The sequence below is a fragment of the Diabrotica virgifera genome, chromosome 6, assembly GCF_917563875.1.
Source record: "Diabrotica virgifera virgifera chromosome 6, PGI_DIABVI_V3a".
In the NCBI taxonomy this organism is placed as follows: Eukaryota; Metazoa; Arthropoda; class Insecta; order Coleoptera; family Chrysomelidae; genus Diabrotica; species Diabrotica virgifera.
In genome coordinates, this window is record NC_065448.1 from 234,511,841 (window position 1) to 234,522,208 (window position 10,368).

A 10,368-nucleotide genomic window follows, 5' to 3' on the forward strand; every position below is an offset into this window, starting at 1 on the left:
CTTTAGATATCGTTTGGTCCCACATAATGCCGTTCATCATGGATAAGGCATTCTTACTCTGAATGTTTCTGTCTTTTATAGCAGCATCAAGTGTTCCATTTCGAGTTATCTTCATGCCCAAGTACTGGTATTCATCACAGTGTTTAATTTCTACCTCATCGTCTAATGTAATGGTCTGCTTTTTCCCTCCAATGAATGGCTTCAGTTTTTGCAATGTTGACTTCGAGACCCCATTTCTTATATTCTTCTATTAGCTTCCGCATCATGTAATTTAAGTCGTCATGAACCTGAGCAATCAGAATTTGATCATCAGCGAAACATATAAAAGTGTACAGTGTTGTCTCGTTATACAGGTATACATATTTCTGTAAATAAAAAAATATTTAAAAATGAATAACCATTTTCAATTTCGTTGCAAAACGAAAATACAGCCGAACAATATTCCAGTCCAATCAGAGAGTACTGCAAGCACCTCTACCGGTTTCGAAACATATTAGTCTCTCATCAGGAGGCACATATGCTGCTCTCCCTGATCCAACCAAAACAAACCCCAGCGTGCAGTCCCGAATTGCAACGAACGAAATGGCATAGATGCCCTAGCGGCAACTGCTAGCAAAAGACTAAGTTTTCACTCTAATGGCATATAGCATATCCCACCAGAATGAAAACAATGGGAACCTTCTCTGGTAACACCTCCGAGGCTTCTACAATTTGCAAGCCATACGGATGCTGAGACTAAGGAAGATGAGGGAATTCTACAATTTACAATTCACGTCCCATCTGCTCAGCGCGGTAAAGTTCGGTAATTCGGGACAGCACGCTGGGGTTTGTTTTGGTTGGATCAGGGAGAGCAGCATATGTGCCTCCTGATGAGAGACTAATAAGTTTCGAAACCGGTAGAGGTGCTTGCAGTACTCTCTGATTGGACTGGAATATTGTTCGGCTGTATTTTCGTTTTGCAACGAAATTGAAAATGGTTATTCATTTTTGATTTACATTTACTCTGTGTGGAGTATGAAGGGAACCAGTCTCGTTGGAACTTTACCGCGCTGAGCAGATGGGACGTGAATTGTAAATTGTAGAATTCCCTCATCTTCCTTAGTCTCAGCATCCGTATGGCTTGCAAATTGTAAAAGCCTCGGAGGTGTTACCAGAGAAGGTTCCCGTTGTTTTCATTCTGGTGGGATATGCTATATGCCATTAGAGTGAAAACTTAGTCTTTTGCTAGCAGTTGCCGCTAGGGCATCTATGCCATTTCGTTCGTTGCAATTCGGGACTGCACGCTGGGGTTTGTTTTGGTTGGATCAGGGAGAGCAACATATGTGCCTCCTGATGAGAGACTAATAAGTTTCGAAACCGGTAGAGGTGCTTGCAGTACTCTCTGATTGGACTGGAATATTGTTCGGCTGTATTTTCGTTTTGCAACGAAATTGAAAATGGTTATTCATTTTTGATTTACATTTACTCTGTGTGGAGTATGAAGGGAACCAGTCTCGTTGGAACTTTACCGCGCTGAGCAGATAGGACGTGAATTGTAAATTGTAGAATTCCCTCATCTTCCTTAGTCTCAGCATCCGTATGGCTTGCAAATTGTAGAAGCCTCGGAGGTGTTACCAGATAAGGTTCCCATTGTTTTCATTCTGGTGGGATATGCTATATGCCATTAGAGTGAAAACTTAGTCTTTTGCTAGCAGTTGCCGCTAGGGCATCTATGCCATTTCGTTCGTTGCAATTCGGGACTGCACGCTGGGGATTGTTTTGGTTGGATCAGGGAGAGCAGCATATGTGCCTCCTGATGAGAGACTAATAAGTTTCGAAACCGGTAGAGGTGCTTGCAGTACTCTCTGATTGGACTGGAATATTGTTCGGCTGTATTTTCGTTTTGCAACGAAATTGAAAATGGTTATTCATTTTTTATTTACATTTACTCTGTGTGGAGTATGAAGGGAACCAGTCTCGTTGGAACTTTACCGCGCTGAGCAGATGGGACGTGAATTGTAAATTGTAGAATTCCCTCATCTTCCTTAATCTCAGCATCCGTATGGCTTGCAAATTGTAGAAGCCTCGGAGGTGTTACCAGAGAAGGTTCCCATTGTTTTCATTCTGGTGGGATATGCTATATGCCATTAGAGTTAAAACTTAGTCTTTTTTAAAAAAATATTTTTACAGACTATTGCTAAATGTAAATCCTGTATAATGATATTTCAAACTGAGCCTTGTCCAAAAAAGCACTCACTAAATATTTTTTTATCTGATTTGTCATAAATTATACCACAGATTCTAAGTTCAAAAATAGGTTTATTGAAGCTTACTTACCTTAGTACAAATGTGCACATAAAAAAAGTTACAGCCCTTTGAAGCTACAAAATGAAAATAAATTTCGAAAACTATCAGAGATTTTTTACTAAAAATGGACATGTAGCATTCTTATGGTAAAAGCATATTGAAAAAAGAATTATAGTGAAATTTGTGCACTCCATAAAAATTTTATGGGGGTTTTGTTTCGTTAAACCCCCCTAAATTTTCGTGTATGTTACTATTAAATTATTAGTGTAGTACTATTAGTTAAACATACTGTTTTTAAAACTTTTTTGCCTCTTAGTACATTCTCGAAAAGCCAGTTTTTATCGAGATATTTTGAATATTTTTCAAATCCACCGAGACCTGGTAATAATATGAAAAATTTATAATTTATATTTTTATAATATTAAAAAATACTAAAAGGCAAAAAAGTTTTAAAAACACTGTGTTTAACTAATGGTACCGCAATAAAAGTTTAATTGAAACGTACACAAACAATTGGGGGGTTTAAAGCAACGAAACCCGCATAAAATTTTTATGTAAACATATTAAAAAAGAAGCGGCATCTCGATATAAACTGGCTTACCGAAAAAATTCTAAAAAGCAAAAAAGTTTTAAAAATATTGTGTTTAACTAATGGTAGCACAATAATAATTCAATTGGAACGTACACAAAAGTTTGGGGAGGTTTAAGGGAACAAACCCCCTAAAATATTTATGTGATGTACAAATTTCACTGCTGTTTTTTTTTAAGATGATCCTGCCATAAGAATGCCACATGTCCATTTTCAATAAAAAATCTCCAAGAGTTTTCGATATATGAAAATAAATCGATTTTCATTTTGTAACTTCAAAGGACTGTAACTTTTTTGTGTGTACTATTGTATATTTATAGGTAAGTTAGGTTCAATCAACCTATTTTTGATCCCAGAATCTGTAGTATAATTGATGACCAATATTTTCGGGACACCCTGTGTAATACGTTCTCCTGATATCACCTCATACTCCCGCGGCATCTTTGCCAATTAAACGGAATATCTCCAGGCAGCAGCATCCATCTAGTTTACTTACCATACGCGTTCTGATAGCCTTAAGCTGACCACTTATTTTATCAATTATTCTCGACAATATGAAGAGGGCCGCCGAGGACGGGCATAGCCTCCGGCACGACCGGAGTCTCATCGACCGGAGTTGAGTCCAATCAGCCTTATTAGCTTCCAATTTTGGCGCTATTAGTAACCTTGTGCTCCTGGACGTAGCTACCAAACGTTGGATAGCGGCATGCAAATGTCCCTGTTGACTTTCGAACTGTATTGGTACAGAGGCTGGTTAGCACAGAGTCGGCTTTTAGTAATTTTTCAAACGTTTTAAATGTTCTTCTTCTTTTTGTTTTTGGTTTCGCTGCAAGGCGATTACCAGCACGATTTATAGGCGACCTTGACGTGTCTGGCTCTAAGCCATACCAAAATCGCTGACTATGTTCTTGTAAGGAAGCTTTTGATGAGGTGTGATGATTATAATTAAATGAGATTAATTGGGTCAGGTTAAGTATGATTAAAAATTAAAACATAAATTAAATGACAAATAGCAACATATAACACGAATACATATAAACAGTTGAGCCTTGCAATTTGTAAGCTTATTTTGTTAATTGCTAGAAAACGCAATGCAGTTTATAAGCTTATTTGGTTAATTGCAAGAAAACGCATAATTACATTGACTGATTATTCCGTTAAGGAACTTAGAATACAGGGTGAGGCAGATAAAGGGCCTATTAGAAATATCTCGAGAACTAAAGGTAAGAAAATCATGAAAATTGTTATACAGGGGTTTTGAGGTGTGGACTATTTAATGAAAATATTTTGGTCTCTTTGTTACTTCCAGTTATACCAGAAGTTGATTGTAACTTCGTTTTTTTAAATGGGACACCCTGTATATTTTTACATTTTTGGATTCTCCTCAATTTCTTCTTTCTTTAAATATAAGTTTTGTAATATTATACAGGGTAGGTTAAAAGATAATTACGTTTCCTTATTAATTTCATAGCAATATTCACACCCTGTAGGCTTGTAGTAGTTTGACATAATAAATTCTATTTATGTTCAAATTATTTTTAATATAGTCTTCTATTGTTAACGATTATTAGTATAGCTAAATTTTTCGTTTTAGTATACAGGGTTGGTCGAAACACGGAATGAGTATTTTCTGAGTTTTGTTAAATGGAACACCCTGTATTTTAGTATTGTAATGAAATGTTGTTTTATGGTACATTTTAATTACTTAAGGAGGGGGTATGGTTTGAAATCAACGTATCAAGTACATTTTTGTGAATTTTTTTCGAAGCTATGGTACAAATATTTTATTTTTAAATTAAATAAGCACATTAAGTACAATTCAAACAATGCTTAGAAAAAAATCCAATCCAAAATATTGGAAAATAAGCCATTGGTGACAAATTTTGACAGGCAGCTCACAAAAGAATGGATTTTGCGGTGGACATCAGAACTCGTCACTCGATCATGCGAAACAAAAAATTCAAAAAGATTTAATAAGCTTATGAGTTTCACGAGGTCACAACGTCGAGTTTTTTTTATTTTTAATGATTTTTGAATTTTTGGTATCACTCAGAAATCAAAAAAATGAAATTTTTGGTAAAAATTTTGCGAAAATCAACAGACTTATTATTGTTGAACAACAAATAAGCAAAAAAAGTAAAATATCTCGACGTTGTTACCTCATGAAATGTCTAAAGAAAATATGTGCAAAATATCAGGTAGATCGGCCCAGTAGTTTTTCAGTTACAATGTCCACCGCATTTGAAAAAGCAGTTTTGAGAAAAATGCGTTTAAAGTTTTGACAACTGCATGTTTTTTAAATCGAGGAGTAATCTACAAAAGATAAGGCGAACAGTTGTTTAACGTTTCTCACTATGCTCAAGCGTGCTGGCGCGAAGTCGCGGCAACGCGAGTCGAGGGTAGGGATATTCAACACCCTGTATCTCTGGTAATTTTACTCCGATTATTTTGAAATTTTCAGAGAGTATTCTTGGAAGTATGCACTTTTATTTGAAATAATAAAAAAAATTAAATATTTCAAACCATACCCCCCCCCCTTAAGCATTCCCTATACCTAACTGCTTTAATTTGTGAGTTATTGGTGATTAAAGCAAAACATTAATTGCAACACAAAATATGTGAAATTGTATTAGGTTGGCCGTGAAAATATTCAATTACAAATAATTTTTTGGAAATAAATACATATTAATCTAGACTGATACTTAAAATTGCCAATAATGGTTGAACTGTCAAAATACCATCGAAGTTATGATTGTTGGTGCGATTAACAATTAAGCACAAATTAAAGCAGTTAGGTATAGGAAATGCTTAAGAAATAAAAAAGTATCATGAAATATCATTTCATTACAATACTAAAATATAGGGTGTCCCATTTAAGAAAACTCAGAAAATACTCATTCCGAGTTTAGACCCACCCTGTATACTAAAATTAAAAATTTAGCTATACTAATAATTGCTAACAATAGTAGACTATATTGAAAATCATTTGAATATAAATAGAGTTTATTATGTCAAACTACTACAATCCTACAGGGTGTGAATATTCCTACGAAATTAATAAGAAAACGTAAATATCTTTTAACCTGTCCTGTATAATGTTACAAAACATTATATTTTAAGAAAGAAGAAATCGAGGAGAATCCAAAAATGTCAAAATATACAGGGTGTCCTATTTAAAAAAACGAAGTTATAAGCAACTTCCGGTATAACCGGATGTACCAAGTAGATAAAAATATTTTCATTAAATAGATCAGTCTTCAAAACCCCAGTATTCCAATTTTCATAATTCAGTTACCTTTAGTTCTCGAGATATATCTAATAGGCCCTTTATCTGCCTCACCCTATATTGTATATAGAGAGCGGTGTTTTGAAGTTCATGGAATGAATTTTGGGTATATATCAAAATTAGGAATCACATTAATCGGGCATTCAAAAAAGATGTGGTTTAGATCCTCGAGGCGACCACATTCACAAAAAGGATTATCTTTTATATTCATTTTATACAGATGTTGTTTTGTTAAACAATGTGCATTCTAATGATGGTGGTAGTGTGTCTTCTATTTCTATATGGAAAATTTGAATACCAAGGTTTTGTGGGAAAGAAGTCTTGAATTGTTTTGTATTGCGAAGTCTTCTTCTGGACTAAAGTTTCCATTTTTCTTGGTACTCTTTTATAATTTTTCCTCTGATGACTGATAGGGCATCCTGGGAATCCAGTTGTACTTCCATTGGTACATTCAGGTCTCTTCCTATTTTTGCCAGTATGTCAGCCTGGGTGTTACCAAATATATTAGAGTGTCCAGGTATCCAGGAAAGGAGAATTTTGGTGCCATTCTCATTGGCTGAAGATATAAGTTTCTTTGTTTTTAGGGCTCTTATATCTGCTGAAGCAGATATGTTACATGTTTTAATATTGGTTATTGCATTGAGCGAATCAGAAAATATTATAGCTTTCTTTAGATGTTTTGTAGTTGCGACTAGATTTAGTTTTAAATGTTTAATTTGCTTCATGTTTGACAGAGTAATGACAACATATTCAATTTAAGAAAACTGACAGAGAGAAAAATAGAAGAAGAGTTGTTCCTAACATCCACAAACTTAAATACTGCCTTCGATTCAATAGATAGAGAGAAGATCTGGAAATGCTTAAATGACTTGGAAGTACCCACAGCATTAATCAATATTATCAAAAGTACATAAATATGAGTTAGTAAAAGGTAAAGTACAAAGTGGAGGTCAGCGGTCAGAAGAGTTCCTAATGGAGAAAGGACTAAAACCAGGCGACAGTCTCAGCCCCTTACTCTTTGTAATAATATTGGACCGAATAATAAAAAACATCAGAGCAAGGGGACAAGAATTGAACTATTTGAATTAAAAAATTAAAACTAAATCGACTACAGAAATTTGGAACCAGTAAAAATAAATAGTCTACTATACGCAGGTGATATAGTGATTATAGCCAATAATAAAAATAAAATGCAGAAAAACCTTAAGATATGGACTGAAATAATTGAAATGGTGGGTATGAAAATAAACATAGACAAAACCAAAACAATGATAATAAATAACAAGGAGGACCTAAACAACAGAGATAAAGTGCAATCAAATAATATTATGGCCTTGGCGAATGCAAAATGTAAATCCTGTGATTCCCATGGTAAATCACTGTAAATCATAAAAACCAAATAAAAACACTGTAAATCCCGTAGTTAGTGTTTATACTTGGGGATATGGATATAATGTGTTTTAAATTGGTGAAGTGACGATGGAATGTGATATAATGTGTTCCATAGCAATGTTAAATTGTGGTTCTACTCATTTTTTATTTTTTTCTTTCTTGGTAAATGGTAGATAACAACACCCTAAATCCAAAAATGCAATAAATTTCATTTTGAAAAAATTGGATATACAGTGTTTTTACTTGGGGCAGCCGAAATGGTGTTACTTTCTATGTCATAAAAAATGTTCTATTCATTGGTAGGCACTACTGAATATAAAATTGCCTCGCTAATTTTTTTACATAAAAAGTTCTCAAAAATAATCATTTTATTAAAATTAAATTCTAAATTTCTAAAATTTTAGATTTTATTTTTATTTAAATCTTTTAGGTTTCTCGTTGCTAAATGAAAAGACTTCCGAGAAGCCGCTCCTGGACAAATTTTGTAAATTCCATCCTGTAGGATAGCATCGCAATAAAAAGCACATGTTCACACCCTGACTGACAGAAGAAGAACCGGCAAGAGCATTTCTATAGCGGTTACGTGACGAGCTTATCAAAACTCCTTGTTCCGTGAGTTTGCCAGATAAACATGTCTCCGAGGATGTGTTGTCGATACTCCGTTCCTTCGGCACGATATTTATCGACAAGACTATTTCCAAGTTACTTGCACTATTGTGTCCGATATACGCGACATCAAAGACTCTCTCCTACTCCAAATAGCGCTCGATTATGTATAGAAGGACGAAGTGACCATTTGTTATCAGTTATCAGTTGGCCATGTTTCGCATTGTGGCAAATAAGGATCGTAATGCACAAGTCTGATGTTATCTAGATCTTCTTATTTACATATTAAAGGATTATAATAGAAAAGAATTTCTGATGCGTATTAATGTAGTAGGTCTTATGGTAGAAACTAATGAAATTGCAAAACATGCTATGTACATAGCGACAAAAATTTTTTCTACGCCGTGCTAAAAGAGCCACTTTCACACACGCATTTTGTTTCCGAAAGTTGCACTTTCTCGCACGGCGTGCGTGAAAGTAATAGTTACTTGTATACCAAGGGAGGAAAGTGCTACTTTTCCTCCCGAGAATGAAGTTTACTGCCCGACTCGTAGCGGAGGGCAGTAATCATTCAAGGGAGGAAAAGGCACTTTACTCCCATGTTATACATATGGTTTTTCCACCTTCCTCAAATAACAAGTAATTTTTTCATTTTTACTTAATTTATTTATGTAACTAACCAACAAAATGTATTGGAACTAAAACTAACAAGTAGGTACAATATAACTGTCAACTGTCAAATATAAGTCAAATTATTAATGTAAATACCTATTGTTAAATTAGAATAACAATTTACTGTTTTTACCATTCTGCAAAATACAGAGTATTTTTAAATAAACGTTAAAATGTATAGATACTTACGTAATAGAAAATAGATATTGTACAGGGCGTCAATAAGTTATATTTCATGAATGAAATACCATTAGGTCATTTTTACTTTTCCTCCCTAGGGAGGAAAAATATTTTCCTCCCTAGGGAGGAAAAGTACAACTTTGCTCCCTACAATCAAATCCGGAAAAGTATACTTTCGGCAGAGGTAGGTGGAAAATTTTTTTCAAATTTATCTTATTGTGTTCATGTTTTAATGAAATTAGCGCGATAATTCGATGAAATAAAATTAGTTTGACATAATATTTAAAAGTCAGATCAGTAGACAATTGCAATGATTTTGAATCGTCGTCATGGAAACCAATATCGTCGTCGTGGTAACCCATTATATTGAAAGTTTGGTTTTGAGAACCTAGTCAAAGAAATAATTTGTGTATTTTCACTTCTAAATAAAAATTGATATCTCTATTTTTTGTGGCTTCTTTCCAAATGTAAGGCCCTAGAAAAAATATTGATCCTAACGCATGCGGAAAGTGTCTTCCCCGCACTCGACTGCTTGCCCGAACTACGCTATCGCGTCGTTCGGGTCAACGGTAGCCTCGTGCGTGAAAGTATCACTTTCCGCACTAGTTAGGAAATAGTTATTTTTAAAACTTTCCACTCAGTCGAACAGAATATGCTGACAAGACAGTGACAATTTTAGATATTTGACCTGGCTTCAGGAATATTTTGAGTTGCTTATTAAATAATATTGATAGTGTATTTGATAAATAATTGACGTGAAATTAATAAAAAGCTTTTAATTGTTTATTATTTATGGAAGATCCCAAGCAGAGAATACACCAGGATATATTCTGTGATCCAAGTATTTTGTTGTTAAAGATGTTCAAAATTTATTTAAGCGTTCCATAGTAACAATAACATATTATTAAAAAAATCACTTTATCACTTTTCCTCTTTTTTAGATTAAGTATTAGTTTTTATGGCATAGTATAAAAATTATTATAATCACTGAATAAATGGTTAGTGAAAAAATTATCATATTGATTAGTTGAGTTAATAATTAAGCGAAAATTACACTCACCAATTTGTCTACTCGACAATTATATTATCGCTTGATTACAGCGATTATTTCATTCATAGGAGATTCTGACCAATAGAAAGCTACATAAATCTAAATTAAATCGATATTTTTTGAGAATTTCCCGTCGTCAAGTATATTACGTCAGAAAATTATAAAAGTGATGACTTTCAACCGTCAAATTAATATTAATAACAACTGTGTGTTTAATTGTACTAATTTTTACTTACACAAATAAATTACAATAAAATTTTGGTATTGAACAGTTTTATTCATGAAATAATCGCAACAAATTGCACT